The 16,628-nt window shown below is 48.0% G+C and overlaps 1 long non-coding RNA gene across 6 annotated transcripts in view; it reads right to left on the bottom strand.

Annotated features, from left to right (window-relative positions):
• Positions 1-15,262, bottom strand: part of LOC120865266 — a 97,097-nt gene extending 81,835 nt beyond the window's left edge. For 4 of the 6 annotated variants that reach the window (XR_005721356.1, XR_005721351.1, XR_005721355.1 and 1 more), the window contains exons 1-5: positions 14,740-15,262; positions 14,200-14,254; positions 13,345-13,392; positions 9,944-10,044; positions 9,025-9,187 (exon numbers count right to left, since the gene is read on the bottom strand). This is a non-coding gene — a long non-coding RNA (uncharacterized LOC120865266). Of the gene's footprint in view, positions 1-9,024; positions 9,188-9,943; positions 10,045-13,344; positions 13,393-14,199; positions 14,255-14,678 lie in introns of all 6 variants that reach the window. The other 2 variants (XR_005721352.1, XR_005721353.1) reach the window with 2 other exon arrangements.
• Between the last annotated feature and the right edge of the window lie 1,366 nt (positions 15,263-16,628).

Below are 16,628 nucleotides of genomic sequence, written 5' to 3' on the forward strand. Positions count from 1 at the left end.
CTCACTCTGGGTCCATCACGCATCACAGGCAGGATGGCTGAGACTGGGGTCATCTCAAAGGCTTCCTCGAGCACATGTCTGACACCGGGGCAAGGGAGACTCAAACAGCTGGGCATGGATGAGTTGGGGGCCTTGAGGCACCTCTCTCAGGCTATGTGGTCTCTGCACACGGCAGCCTCTGTGGAGATGGACTTCTTACAGGGTTCCCAGAGCAAGTTCCCAAGAGAATCTGGGAGATGCTACGTGGCCTTTCCTAACCAGCCTCCAAAGTCAGAGAACATGGCCTCCATCGCATTCTTTTCAAGGAGGGTCACCCAGGCTCAGGGTGAGGGGACCCAGACCCCACTTCTTTATGAGAGGAGGCTCTAAGGACTCACAGACACATTTTGAAGGCTCTGCACCAACTCAGTCAAGGGCACATCCGACCTGAGGGAGACAGCATGGTCTGCTTCCCTGAACCCCCAGGAGCGAGGAGTTAGCCACATGAGCAGGGCGTGAGGCAGGGAGAGGGGCCACTGTCTCCTGCCCAGGCCCTGAGCCCCCAGCTGATGCTACAGCACCACCTCCTTCATCCTCACTCACAGCCTCCAGGCCTGGCAGAGCCCAGGGCTCACTCATTCAGTCAAGGCTCTGCACCAGGTTCTGGAGAACAGACTCTGCCCAGAAAGCAGCAGGGCAAAGGTGACCCCCAGGCTCCTCGCTGCCCATGCCCCCAGGTGCTCTATGTTCCTGACAGAGAACCTTCTTTCACTCCTCAGTCTGAAGCCATTTCTGTCCCTGCTTCCCCACTAATCCGAGGTAGACAGGAGGCCCCTCACAGAGGGCTCCCCCCAACACACACACATCAACCCCCGAGGTCTGAGGGCTCAGTCTCAGGGTCTGGAGCAGTGATTCTTCCCCCAGCTAACCCCAGCAGTGGCTCCCTGATTCCTTGTGTTCTGATGACTCTTTAAATTCTTCCCCCTACCCAACCCCACCTGCTTGTTCAGGAGACAAAGGCATTTCTGGTATTGCTGCTAATGAAGAAGGCTACTTTTCTGTTAAGGGAAATGTCCAGCTTTCTGACTACTTAAAGTACTTAGTCTGAAACGCGCACGCACACACACGCACAAATGCTACCTGCCTTTCTTCAAGAGGCCTCTGCTCTCCAGAAAAGGTGACAGAAAGGTTTACCTAAGGTTGCATCACCCTGCCTCCACCCTCAGAGCACCCTCCAAACCATCAGACTGGTCTGTGTGGGGACAGAAGGGCCCACTGGCCTAGCATCCATTACAGGTCAGTGCTGAGCCATTTGTCCCAGCGAGGGAGGTGTCCCAGGCCACTCCATCACACAGTGACGAGGCTGAAGCTGCTGTGGGGGGTGGGGCGGGGGGATGAACTAGCTTGTGTCTGAGCTGAGGTCCACTGCTATGTTTGTCTCAAAGTTTATCTCTGAAACCTGTCATCCTTCTTTCTTCCTCTCCTCCTCCTCCTCCTCAACGTCTGCCTCTGTCTCCCTCTCCTTCCATACCTCTGTCTATTTCTGTGTCTGAGCTTTCTCCCTTTCACTGTAACCCCACATCCAAGAGACTAGAACTGTTTAGAGGCCAGAATCATCTCCAAAATGGGTTCAGTCTTCCCCTTGTCCTTGGTACCAGAGTCTGGCCACACTCCATTTGGCAAGGACAGTGGCTACCTGCCACCTCCTTTTCCCCACCCCACAAGGGACCTTTCCTGAATCTCTAAGTTGAGATTATCCATCCACCTAGGGTGGATGCTTAGAGAGACTGACCAAAGACCAGAATGGCAAGGGAGATTATTCCCAGTGCCAGACTACAACGGGACACACACAGTGGAGACACGAGTTACGTTTTCATCAATTATCAAAATTCCTCCCAACCTGAAAGCTCCAGCTGCCCTTTGCCAGCTGTGTGGCCTTAGCTATGTCACTTATCTGAGCCAATAATAATAATATAATAAATCTTCTACTTTAGAAGATTGCTGTTATGATTCAATGAGATAGAGACTGTTGATTTGTTTGGAAAACTTTGGGCTGCAAATAAAAGAAAAATTCAACCAGGACTTGCTTGAGCAATAAAGATAATCATTTTACATACTGAGATTCTAGAGGCAGTTTTCAGGTTTTGTGCAATGATTCAGAAATGCCATTGAAAATCAGTTTCTTTCTATATTTCTGCTTCACTATCATTAGCTTTTTTTAAAAAAAATATGTATTTATTTGGCTGCATTGGGTCTTAGTTTCAATATGTGGGATCTTCATTGTGGCACACGGGCTTAGTTGCCCTACAGCATGTGGAATCTTAGTTTCCTGACCAGGGATCAAACCTGCATCCCTTGCACTGCAAGGTGGATTCCTCACCACCGGACCATCAGGGAAGTCCCTCCTTAGCTTATTGTTTACATCTCATGTTGTTTCCTCATGACTGAAAGATAGCTGTTGCAAATACCATATCACATACCATATTCAAAAAAGGGAAGGAGGGAAGAGGAATAATAATAAGCAGTCCTGGGACTTCTCTGGTGGTCCACAGGCTAAGAGTCCATGCTCCTTGGGTTCAGTTCCTGGTTAGGGAACTAGATTCCCACACGCCACAACTAAAGATCCCACATGTCACAACAAAGACCTAGGACAGCCAAATAAATGAATATTTTAAAATAACAATAATAATATACATTCCTTCAGGTAATGGATTAAAGTGATCCAAGATCTCACCTTGAGACAGTCTGCCCTATAGCATCATCACTTAATGTGAAACTCATTCTCATCTCAGATGCTTCTGCCTTTTGAAAAATCCTTCAGAGAAAAGTCCCCAATAATAGGACTCAGTGGTAGTCCCCAGTGGTGGCCATTTTACACCATACCAACCAGTCATCAGCTGAAGTCTGCCCAGGTCATGCTGGGTGGGCTGGCCTTAAGGCTTTCATTTGGCTGAAGACTCGTCTCCAGCAAAGGGGCAGCTGGGAGTCATTAGCACCAACCTCCAGTAGCTGGGGGATGGGGAAACCAATGGGTTAGAACGAAAACAAGCAGGTCTCCTGCCCAGATTCCCGAGCCATCCCCAACATTCTCAGCCACAACACAGTGTGCAGGAACAGATATCCACCCCCACCACAACCTTACTTTCCTGGCTCATAAACTGGGTGTGCAGGACCAAAGGGTCCTTTCCAGCTCTGCATGTCCAAGCTTCTGTGATTCTACTTCCACCTCACCCCACAGTTCCAACCAGGCAGTTCCTGTCCAGTGATGGATTCAGGTGACCCGAGGATCCCACCTTGAGAGAATCTGCCTGCCGCATGGTCATTTACATGAAACTCACTCTCAAGGCTTCCCTGGTGGCCTGGTGGATAAGAATCCGCCTGCTAACTAGAAAAGGAAGAAATGGAGAACCCGAGTTAGTAGAAGGAAATAAATCTTAAAAATTAGGGCAGAAATAAATGCAAAAGAAACAAAAGAAACCATAGCAAAAATCAACAAAGCAAAAAGTTGGTTCTTTGAGAGGATAAATAAAATTGACAAACCATTAGCTAGACTCATCAAGAAACAAAGGGAGAAGAATAAAATCAATAAAATTAGAAATGAAAACGGAGATATCACAACAGACAACACAGAAATACAAAGGATCATAAGAGACTACGATCAGCAACTATATGCCAATAAAATGGACAACATGGAAGAAATGGACAAATTCTTAGAAAAGTACAACTTTCCAAAACTGAACCAGGAAGAAATAGAAAATCTTAACAGACCCATCACAAGCATGGACATTGAAACTGTAATCAGAAATCTTCCAGCAAACAAAAGCCCAGGTCCAGACGGCTTCACAGCTGAATTCTACAAAAAATTTCGAGAAGAGCTAATACGTATCCTACTCAAACTCTTCCAGAAAATTGCAGAGGAAGGTAAACTTCCAAACTCATTCTATGAGGCCACCATCACCCTAATACCCAAACCTGACAAAGACGCCACAAAAAGAAAAGAAAAGAAAACTACAGGCCAATATCACTGATGAACATAGATGCAAAAATCCTCAACAAAATTCTAGCAATCAGAATCCAACAACACATTAAAAAGATCATACACCATGACCAAGTGGGCTTTATCCCAGGGATGCAAGGATTCTTCAATATCCGCAAATCAATCAATGTAATTCACCACATTAACAAATTGAAAAATAAAAGCCATATGATTATCTCTATAGATGCAGAGAAGGCCTTTGACAAAATTCAATATCCATTTATGATAAAAACTCTTCAGAAAGCAGGAATAGAAGGAACATACCTCAACATAATAAAAGCTATATATGACAAACCCACAGCAAACATTATCCTCAATGGTGAAAAATTAAAAGCATTTCCCCTAAAGTCAGGAACAAGACAAGGGTGCCCACTTTCACCGCTACTATTCAACATAGTTCTGGAAGTTTTGGCCACAGCAATCAGAGCAGAAAAAGAAATAAAAGGAATCCAAATTGGAAAAGAAGAAGTAAAACTCTCACTGTTTGCAGATGACATGATCCTCTACATAGAAAATCCTAAAGACTCTACCAGAAAATTACTAGAGCTAATCAATGAATATAGTAAAGTTGCAGGATATAAAATCAACACTCAGAAATCCCTCGCATTCCTGTACACTAATAATGAGAAAGTAGAAAAAGAAATTAAGGAAACAATTCCATTCACCATTGCAACGAAAAAGAATAAAATACTTAGGAATATACCTACCTAAAGAAACTAAAGACCTATATATCGAAAACTATAAAACACTGATGAAAGAAATAAAAGAAGACACTAATAGATGGAAAAATATACCACGTTCATGGATTGGAAGAATCAATATAGTCAAAATGAGTATACTACCCAAAGCAATCTACAGATTCAATGCAATCCCTATCAAGCTACCAGCGATATTTTTCACAGAACTAGAACAAATAATTTCAAGATTTGTATGGAAATACAAAAAACCTCAAATAGCCAAAGCAATCTTGAGAAAGAAGAAAGGAACTGGAGGAATCAACTTGCCTGACTTCAGGCTCTACTACAAAGCCACAGTCATTAAGACAGTATGGTACTGGCACAAAGACAGAAATATAGATCAATGGAACAAAATAGAAAGCCCAGAGATAAATCCACACACCTATGGACACCTTATCTTCGACAAAAGAGGCAAGAATATACAATGGAGTAAAGACAATCTCTTTAACAAGTGGTGCTGGGAAAACTGGTCAACCACTTGTAAAAGAATGAAACTAGATCACTTTCTAACACCACACACAAAAATAAACTCAAAATGGATTAAAGATCTAAACGTAAGACCAGAAACTATAAAACTCCTAGAAGAGAACATAGGAAAAACACTCTCCGACATAAATCACAGCAGGATCCTCTATGATCCACCTCCCAGAATACTGGAAATAAAAGCAAAAATAAACAAATGGGATCTAATTAAAATTAAAAGCTTCTGCACAACAAAGGAAACTATAAGTAAGGTGAAAAGACAGCCTTCTGAATGGGGGAAAACAATAGCAAATGAAGCAACTGACAAACAACTAATCTCAAAAACATACAAGCAACTTATGCAGCTCAACTCCAGAAAAATAAACAACCCAATCAAAAAATGGGCCAAAGAACTAAATAGGCATTTCTCCAAAGAAGACATACGGATGGCTAACAAACACATGAAAAGATGTTCAACATCACTCATTATCAGAGAAATGCAAATCAAAACCACAATGAGGTACCATTTCACACCAGTCAGAATGGGTGCAATCCAAAAGTCTGCAAGCAATAAATGCTGGAGAGGGTGTGGAGAAAAGGGAACCCTCCTACACTGTTGGTGGGAATGCAAACTAGTACAGCCACTATGGAAAACAGTATGGAGATTCCTTAAAAAATTGCAAATAGAGCTGCCGTGTGACCCAGCAATCCCACTGTTGGGCATACACACCAAGGAAACCAGAATTGAAAGAGACACATGTATCCCAATGTTCATCGCAGCACTGTTTATAATAGCCAGGACATGGAAACAACCTAATGTCCATCAGCAGATGAATGGATAAGAAAGCTGTGGTACACATACACAATGGAGTATTACTCAGCCATTAAAAAGAATACATTTGAATCAGTTCTAATGAGATGGATGAAACTGGAGCCGATTATACAGAGCGAAGTAAGCCAGAAAGAAAAACACCAATACAGTATACTGACACATATATACGGAATTTAGAAAGATGGTAATGATGACCCTTTATGCAAGACAGCAAAAGAGACACAAATGTATAGAACGGACTTTTGGACTCTGAGGGAGAGGGAGAGGGTGGGATGATTTAGGAGAATGGCTTTGAAACATGTATACTATCATGTAAGAAATGAAGTGCCAGTCTATGTTCGATACAGGATACAGGATGCTTGGGGCTGGTGCATGAGGATGATCCAGAGAGATGATATGGGGTGGGAGGTGGGAGGGGGATTCAGGATTGGGAGCTTGTATACACCCGTGGTGGATTCATGTCAATGTATGGCAAAACCAATACAGTATTGTAAAGTAAAATAAAGTAAAAATAAAATATTAAAAAAAAAAAAAAGAATCCACCTGCTAGTGCAGGGGGAACGAGTTCAGTCCCTGGTCCAGGAGAATCCCTCATGCTGCAGGACAACTAAGCCTGTGTACCATGACTACTGAGTCTGCACTCTACAGCCCACACTCCACAACAAGAGAAGCACCACAATGAGAAGCCTGTGTACTACAACTAGCCCCCACCCTCCACAATTACAGAAAAGCCCTTGAGCAGCAACAAAGACCCAGTGCAGCCAATAAATAAATAATTACAAAAAAAAAAAAATAAGGAAACTCATTCTCATTGCAAATGCTCTTACATTTTGAAGAAGCCTTCAGAGAAAGTCCTGATGGTAGGACTCCATGGACATGTGGCACTGGCTTCCTGGTGCTTCAGGAAGGTCAGTACCACAGACCTTCAGAGCTAGAAGGAACATGAGAGAGGCTCCCCCAACCCCAGCCATGCAAGCGGGGAAACTGAGGCCCAGGGTGGAGAAGCGATTTCCTCACGGTCACACAGCAGAGCCAGGGCCAAGCATTCTTGGCCCTGAGCCTCTTAGCACTCCAGGAGGAGTCCCCAGAATGGAAGGTTCTTTTTTGTGTATGGTGTTAGAGAGTGTTCTAATCTCATTCTCTTACCCTAACCCCCAAATGGATTAAAGACCTAAATGTAAGGCCAAACACTATAAAACTCTTAGAGGAAAACATAGGCAGGACACTCTTTGAAATAAATTGCAGTTAAGATCTTTTCTGACCCACCACCTAGAGTAATGAGAATAAAACCAAAAATAAATAAATAGGACCTCATTAAACTTAAAAGCTTTGGCACAGCACAGGAAACCATAAACAAGACAAAAAGACAACCCTCATAATGGGAGAAAATATTTGCAAATGAAGCGACTGACAAAGGATTAATCTCCAAAATATACAAACAGCTCATGCAGCTCAAAATCAAAAAACAACCCAATCAAAAAATGGGCGAAAGACCTAAGTAGACACTTCTCCAAAGAAGATATACAGATGGCCAACAAACATACAAAAAAGATGCTCAACATCACTAATTATTAGAGAAATGCAAATCAAAACTAAAATGAGATACCTCACACCAGTCAGAATAGCCATCATCACAAAATCTACAAACAATAAATGCAGGAAAGGGTGTGGAGGAAAGGGAACCCTCCGGTACTGTTGGTGGAAATGTCAATTGATACAGCCTTTATGGAGAACAGTTATGTAGGTTCCTTAGAAAACCAAAAATAGAACTACCATGTGACCCAGCAATCCCACTCATGGGCATATACCCAGAGAAAAGCGTAATTCAAAATGATACATGCACCCCAATATCCATAGCAGCACTATTTACAATAGCCAGGACATGGAAACAAACGTCCATCAACAGAAGAATGGATAACGATATATGCAATGGAATATTGCTATTGCTAAGTCACTTCAGTCCTCAGCCATAAAAAGAAATGAAATTGGGTCACCTGTGGATAGACCTAGTCATCATACAGAGTGGAGTAAGTCAGAAAGAGAAAAACAAGTATCGTATATTAATGCACATGTATGGAATCTGAAAAGAACTGGTATAGACAATCGTATTTACAAAGCAGAAATAGAGACACAGACGTAGAAAACAAACATGGATACCAAGGGGGAGGGCAGGGGTCGGATGATTGGGAGATGGGGATTGACACATATACACCACTGATGTGTGTGTTAGTCACTCAGTTGTGTCTGACTTTTTTGCAACCCCACGAACTGTAGCCCACCAGGCTCCTCTGTCCATGGAGTTCTCCAGGCAAGAATACTGGACTGGGTAGCCATTCCCTTCTCCAATACATTGCTGATACTCTGTACAAAACAGATAACTAATGAGAGCCTCCTATTGTTGTTTAGTTGCTAAGTCATGTCTGACTCTTGGCAACCCTATGGACTTCAGCACACCAGGCCTCCCTGTCCCTCACTACTCTAGAGCTCTGGAAACTCGACTCAGTGCTCTGTGATAACCTAAGTGCAAAGGAAATCCAAAAAAGGGGGGATATGCGTATACGTATAGCTGATTCACTTTTTTGTACAGTGGAAACTAAAACACTGTAAAGCAAACTATACTCTGATAAAAAAAAATTTTTTAAAAAAAGCTAAAAAACAAAAACAAATAAGAAAGGAGGGTTCAGACCCAGAAACGCAACTGTCTCAGGAGGGTTCTGCAGAAGCAGAGCCTGAGTCCGGCATTCCCATTCAGATGATTTACAGCAGTCGGGGGTGTGTAGGGTGGGAGTTGGTGGGGACAGGAAGAGGCTCTGAGGAACAGGGGAGCGAGGGAAGCCGGACAGAGGAGCAGTAAAAGCTAGGCCAGCAGTAAAAGCCAGCCAGAGGAGCAGTAAAAGCTAGGGTCTCAGCTGGGGTTGAGCCACAGCCCGGTCCCTTCAAGGGTTCTGGACCCTTAAAAGCATCAGCGTTCATCCTACCTTGAGGCTCGGGGTGGCCTTTGGCACCACATCAGCCGGTCATGACCACAGTCTGTCGAGGTTGTGCAGGGAGGCCAGGCCTTCTGGGAACGGCTCTTGTTAGGCTGAAGGCCCATCTCCAGGGAAGGGGCAGCTGGGAGTCATTAACAACAACTCTCTACAGCTGAGGGATGGGGAAACCAGAGAGTTAGGAGGGAAAAAAATCAGATCTCCTCCCCAGATTCCTGATCCATTCCCGGCATTCCCAGCCACAGAGCGCAGTGTGCAGGAGCAGAGGCCCGTCCCTGTCATAACCTCACTTTCCCGGTTCATAAGATGGGTGTGCAGAACCAAAGGGTCCTTTCCGGCTCTGCGTGTCCGAGCTTCTGTGATTCCACTTCCACCTCACCCCACAGTTCCAACCAGACAGGCCCCCTGCCCTCCAGACTCCCCACTTGCCCAAGCAGTTGAACAATGAGTGAGACCAAAGTAGGGCATCCACTCAATCAGGCCTGAACCCCACAAGGCAGGTAAAGGCAACAGTTTCTTGACGTGTGTACGTCTCCAGCCCGCAGAGCGGGCCTGGGGAGTCAGTATTTCTTGAAACGTAAGTACCGAGACCACACTGGGTTGTCAGTGAATTCATTATCCCATTACGCAGGCCTGAATTATTCAGCGCTCTTGAGGCTGCCTGAGGAACGTGCCCGAGCACAGTCGATGCAGCATTAGAGGGATGGATGGAGTCAGGCCCAGGGCATGGCTGGTGCCGGGGTGCTGGATCTGCATCCACAGAGGCTGCCAGGGCTTGCAGACACAAAGCTGCTTGGCTGGCAGGACCTGGGCACTGGGTGTTCCTGGGGCCTGGGAAGGGAGTCATGTACATACCCATAGTCCTCCTCACTGCCTAGGAAACTGGCAGAGTGTATCTTCAGAGCCCTACCTGCTCCAAAGGGCCCAGGGACAGAAGATCCAAGCTCCACCTCTTCCCGGCTGTGTTACCTCCAGCAGGTCATTTGCCTCTCTGAGTTTTAGTTTCTCTATCTGTAAACAACACAGTGATGGTGCTGAGTCAATATCCATTCTCTCTTTTAAGTTTAATGATAGAACTGATTTCTCAGTAAACATATTATCCTTAAGTGCTGATCAAAAGGATGCGAGTACAATAGCCTATGAAACTTTGGAGAAGTGTCTTAAAGGAAGGAGATTAGTTCTATTTTGTCCCTTCCTTTTTCCTGAAAACTGGATTGAAGGTGTGATGGCTGGAGTTCAAGCAGTCATCCTGTTCAATGAGAAGACACCACATGAAGAGGATGACGGCAGAGAAGCCTGAGTCCCAGTTGACCCTGGAGCCTCCTTGCCACCTCTAAGTTGCATCTATACAGAACAGAAATCAACTTCTCTTTTAGATTTTTCTGTCTCTCACAGCCAAATCCAACCCTACCTTGTTGGGCAAGTTCAAGGGTGAAATGAGACATTATCGGAAACTTGGCCACCTCAATAGGTATTTGGGCCTCCCTGGTGGCTCAGATGGGGAAGAATCTGCCTGCAGTGTGGAGACCTGGGTTCAGTCTCTGAGTTGGGAAGATCCCCTGGAGGAGGGCATGGCAACACACTCCAATATTCTGCTTGGAGAATCCTCATGGACTGAGGAGCCTGGTGGGCTATATAGTCCATGGGGTTGCAAAATGCCAGACACAGCTGAGTGACTAAGCACAACAGGTATTTTCCTCTAGGATACTTCAGTGGCTAAGAACGATAAGCCCTGAAACCACAGAGCCTGGGTTCAAATCTCAACTCTACCACCTCCAACATGTGCAAATTTGGGAACGTTGCTTAACCTCCCTGTGCTTCATCCTTCTTGTCTGTAAGATGGAGATAAAAATGGTACCTTTCCCCTTACAAAGTTTATGCGAGGATTAAGTGAGTTAATATGAAGTTAGGAGAAGTGACTAGCATACAGTGATTGCTATGAAAGTATCAGCAGTTAGGATCTTTTTTTATACATCCAAGGGGATTCCCTGCATAACTCAGGGACCTGGGTCCCCAAAACATCTCCCAAAGCTTCATCTCAGTGTAGATTTTCCAGTCAAGATGACTGTGTTCTCAGGGAAGCAATGCCAGAAGTATTCTGAGATTCAACCATGATATAAATGGTTTGACCTTAGGCTGGGCAGCAGAGTCTGGGGTCCTGATTTGGAGCCCACAAGAGGAATTGCTCTTTGAAATCCAGATGAAATTCTTATTCAGGAAGAGAGAAAGAAAAACAAAAGCCCATTATGGGCTGTGTGCCCTGCACAGGTGTCTCTCCTCTGTGAGCTTCTGGGGAGTGGATTAAACCAGCATCATGTTCCAGCAGCACAAAGACCAGCGTGGAATAAGGGGGAAGCTCTCTGGATCTGAGGCAGCAGGGAGTGGTGGGGACTGGGGCAAAGGCACAGGGCCCGTGGGGGAGGGGCAGGTGCTACACGGCCACCTGCCCTGCAGCGACACGGGCCCAGGGTTGTCAAGCCTGCTGCTCTTTCAAAAGAAACGGAAATCAAATCTGGATTCTATGTGAAGTTTCTGATTGCTTCATGTTGGCTCCATTCAAAGGAACAAAATACTGATCAAGGCAAACAATATGTCTCCAGGCCAGCTCAGGGGCCACCAGAAGTCGACGAGCACCGAGCGCTCTCCGTGCAGTGCTTGAGTCCCAGGCTCTGTGTCCGGCTGCCTTGCGGGAAGTGGGCATATGCTTGAGCATGGGGGTGGGAGAAAGGGGCTGGTCATCCCCACGGAGGCAGGGGCCCCGACCCCTTGCCCCCTCCCCCTCTGGGTTTAGGATGATGGCAGTGGGGGTGGGCAGAGGCGGGAGGTTGCCCTGTGACCTCAGGTAATACTCTGAGTCCCACGGCTCCAGGTCCCTCCTCTGAGAAACAGACTGGGGAGTCGGAAGCTCAGGCCTGAGGCAGTGACCCTGATCCACCTGCCCCCGCTGAGGTCCTGCCCCATGGGGGTCTCTGCTTTCATGGCTTTGGGGATGCCCGGGGGTCCCTGGGATCTGTGTGTAGCTTGGACTGCTGACCCTGACTCTTCCCTCCCTGACCCATAAGAGCCACACCCTTTGCCATGTGACCTCACAGGGGCTGCCCCATGGAGGGCGTGGAGGACACACACTTGCCCCCCATGAGGAGCACGGCCCAGTGACTTGCTGGGGCCGTGAGAGCATCAGCACAGCTGACTGAGGCAGAGGCTTTCAGAGCACCTGTGCGCTTGGCCGCCTGCACCTATGCTGTCCTCTGGGAAAGAGCATCTTCAGGCAGCTGCTTGTTGCAGAAACAAGTGAAGTGAAGTCACTCAGTCGTGTCTGACTCTTTGCAACCCCATGGACATACAGTCCATGGCATTCTCCAGGCCAGAATACTGGAGTGGGTAGCCTTTCCCTTCTCCAGGGAATCTTCCCAACCCAGGGATGGAACCCAGGTCTCCTGTATTGCAGGCGGATTCTTTACCAGCTGAACCACAAGGGAAGCCCAAGAATTCTGGAATGAGTAGCCTATCCCTTCTCCAGCGGATCTTCCCAACCCAGGAATTGAACCGGGGTCTCTTGCATTGCAGGTGGATTCTTTACCAAGTGAGCTATCAGGGAAGCCCTGTTGCAGAAAGATGTGGACCCAAAACCGGAAGCAGAAGCAGTCCAGATGACTCTCTGACCCAGCAGCTAGAAAAGCAGGTGGTCATTTTGGAAGCTGCTGAGACTCGGGGCTGGTGCACAACCCTGGTGCAGCAGAAACCCGACCACTCTGCTGGGAGGTCGTGGGCTCCCCCAACCCTGAACCCGGCTCTCCCCACCTGATGCTCCACTCTCCTAGAAGCCCCTGCGCCCTGCATGTGTGCCAAGTTGCTCAATCATGTCCGACTCTTGTGACCCCATGGACTGCAGCCCGCCAGGCTCCTCTGTCCGTGGGATTCTCCAGGCAAGAATACTGGAGTGGGCTGCCATTTCCTTCCCCAGGGGAGCTTCCCGACCCAGGGATGGAACCAGCATCCTGTGTCTCCTCCACTGCCAGGTGGGCTCTTTACCATCATCACCACCTGGGACGCGCTGGCACCTGTGGCCGTGACATAAACAAGGAGACCCACTTTGGCATGGGGAGACCCCTGGCCATACAGAACTGGACCCAATCCCCACAGCCTAGGTGTGAGACCCCAGATGGCCCCCGTCTATAGAGGGTGGGTGATCATGCCTACCTCGCTGGGGATTAAGGGTGGATGCCTGGTACTCACACTTGCACTTGTCAGATGAGAGAGGAATGGGGCAATCCCTGTGAAGAAACCCCCCTGAGGAAAACAGGGCCTTACCTTTGAAGAGCATGATTTTGAGTTCAGTGTGGAATCTGTAACTCTATCCTGAAGGGAAAAAAAAAACAAAACGGTTATCTCAGCACCAACTGTCAACCACCCCTGGGCACAGACCATCCTGCTAGAGTGTCTGCATGAGTTAGGAAGACTTTGAGAGTCAAATAAAAGAATATATAGCTAATCATTGCTTAAGCACAAAGGGCTCCATTTTCTCACATAACAAGGAGGCTGGAGGTAAGCAGCTGCTGCTGGTGGTTCAATGTCTGGGCAATGTCTTCAAGGACCATTCAGCAACCTCATTGTTTTTATTTATTTATTTTAATCTTTAACTTTGTTGCCTCATGGCCACAAGACAGCTGCTACAGTTCCCAGCCTCTCATCTTTACACAGCATGGGGCCATTCTCATGAAAACCCCTCTGAGCAGACGCTCCACCACAGCACCCTTGGCAGGAACAGACACCTCCAGCCCCATCACACTCATTGTCACAGCGTCAGTCTCCTTCCAACCACAGACTCACAAGCTCCGTTTGCATGCGAGTCCTGTGCAGTACATTTGATTGTGGGCACCAGGTCCCATGCCTGCAGGGGAGTCTGGGACACGTGTATTTGTCTTAATTTAGGGAAGAAAGGACTTACAACATAGGCCACCGTTTCAAGGTGGAGAGAGAAGAGCCGCAGGGGGACTTTTCTTTGCTGTTTCTCAAAAGGACCGCCCAAAGTCTTCACCACTGGGCGGCTCCTGAGGATCAGCTGAGGCGTCCGGCAAAAGCCGCGAGGCTCAGGAACGGTTGTGACAGTGGCACCCCAGCCAACCCTCAAAGAGAAAGAAGCGGGTAACACCATGAAACACACACCTGTCATCCACTGGGGACTCCCGGAGACGCCCAAATGCCAGGACCTGGGCTGAACCTGTGAAATCATATCACAGGTCAATCCCTGGCACATGGTGGAAGCCTCTCAAGAGAACTCAGTGAACTTCCCAGAAATACATGAGCTCTGGACTTGGGCCAGTGGTGAGATGACAAACCCTTATGTGCAGCTGAGATGGGGACAGCTTCACATCCTGGCTCTGCCCTTTATATGTCACCTGACTTCTAACCCTCAGTTTGCACATCTGGAAAGTGGGGACAATGCTAACTACTTGGGAGGGTGGCTGTGAGAAACATGTCCTGTCCATGCAGGGTGTTTAAATACCTAACACCATGGTTCTCAAGGAAGGAGGGAAGAGAGCTAGGTAGGGGGTTTTCATCGTTACAGCGACTCTGAGAGGCTGGAGGGCGTGCTGAATCTTGCCGCCCTCTCATCTTCTCCACCGCCACCATTACTCTCTCACTCGTCACCTTGAGCGGCAAGGAGGACTTTGCAGATGGAACTAGAGTCGCTAACCAGCTCACCTTGAAATGGAGAGATTAGCCTGGATGAGCTGGATGGACCCCCAGGAATCACGTGAACCCCGCAAAGTAGAAAAGGAAGGCAGAATGAGCTGAAGCACCAGAAGTATTCGAGGAGCCTTTGCTGGCCTTGCGACGGAGGGGTTTTGTGAGAAGGGACTAAATTTGGCCAAGAACTGGAGACCTTGAAGGAGGGCCCAGGGCCCAAGCAGAGCTGCACCCACAGATGCCACCTTGCCTTCCACATGGTGAGACCCCAAGCAGAGGATCAGCCTGGCCTAGCCTGACTCCTGACTTACAGATCCATGAGATTAAAAATGGCGTGCTTTTTTAAAGTCACTCGTGTGATAGTTCATTACACAGCACAGAACACTAAGACAGAAGGGTCATGCCCATTTTTCTAGCTGAGAAACTCTGAGCTCAGACAGACACAGAGTGAGCGGTGGACCAATCAGTGTTTGAACCCAAGTCCCTCTGACTCCAGAGCCCATGCTCTCACTGCCCATTAGGCCTGTCCAGGTGAGGAAACAGGCACACGAAGCCAGGGCACTCCCAGCACTGGCTCCACAGCGTCAAAACACAGAGGAGGTGGGAACGGAATGGCTCTTGGGTGGGTCCCCAGGAATCACGTAAGCCCTGAAAAGCAGAGAAGGAAGGCAGAATGAGCTGCTGTCTGCATCAGCCCACCCCACCCGCCACAGCCCCCAGAGTCCGTGGAGTCACACGGACTCTGGGGGCTTTTGGAGTTACTTTTCGAGTCACTGCCCCTCAAAGTCTTAGGTGAAAAGCTCAGCATCACTCAGCCAGCTGTGGCTGGACTCCAGGCCACCGGCTTCTCTGTGAAGAGGAGGCCTAAAGACAGCCAGCCCCAGACAGAGGCCCACAGGCGCCACCTCTGGGAGACCACAGCTGCTGGGGAAGAGCCCACGAGGGCAGGAAGAGGACTGAAAGCCCACGGGTAGAAGGAGGATTCCTGGGGCGGGGTCGTGGGACTGGGGGCCATCAGCCGGCCAGTGAGGCCTTTGCGGGCCCAGCAGAGTCCACTTCTGTGTCCTCATGTCTCTGATCTGTGTTCCAAATCAGAGGAAACAGTTGTCCTGTGGGCCAGATCAGACACAAAGATCAAAGATGTATTCAGTTTAGCTGACACGGAGCTTCAGAAAAAAAAAAAAAAAAAAAATCTAACCCAAATGTTTCAAATTGTGAAGTTTCGCATTAAAAGCCAGATTTCCAACTTCTTTTGAAAAATCAGAAGCTCCAGCCGCAACGCACACGACTTCCCACATGGCTGTGCTGGCTGGAGCTGAGTGGCCACCACACCTTCCGATGGGGCGTGAGTTCTGGGCCACGGTCCCTACTGCCCCCTGCCAGCCTCCGCTTGCCTGCCTGCCTGCCCCCTGAAGGTACCTGAATTGCCAATCCTTTAGGCCCAACTTGATTCCATGACCTTACTCTTCTGCCGCTGCCCTGCCCAGTCCTGGGGGTCCCTAGGGGAAGGTGCCCAGCCTCTGTGATGTCAGCAGGGCCGGGAGATGTACGAGCGCAGGAGCCTCTTCCAGATCTGTCTTTGTGAACAGCTGTTTCCAGTGACCCAGTCTGGCTAAGAATTTGGCAGGGGTCAACCCCCTTGATTTCCTGGTGTGGACCGACAGCACATATGGGCACCCATCCTCCCTGCCCTCATGAGCCTGTGGGCACCTTGGTGCTTAATGCGGCAGTTGCACTCAGCCTAAAGGGCAACTGAGAGAGGCAGAAAAGACCCTCCCTCTCCCTCACCCCTGGGGGCAGCTGCCCACCTCCATGTGGCCCTCTGGGGAGGCCCAGCTCCCACCACCACCAATGGAGCCACCTCCAAGGAAAGTAATCGAAGCCTACTTTGTCTTTAGCCCCCT

The sequence above is a fragment of the Oryx dammah genome, unplaced genomic scaffold, assembly GCF_014754425.2.
Source record: "Oryx dammah isolate SB20612 unplaced genomic scaffold, SCBI_Odam_1.1 HiC_scaffold_6, whole genome shotgun sequence".
Lineage (NCBI taxonomy): Eukaryota > Metazoa > Chordata > Mammalia > Artiodactyla > Bovidae > Oryx > Oryx dammah.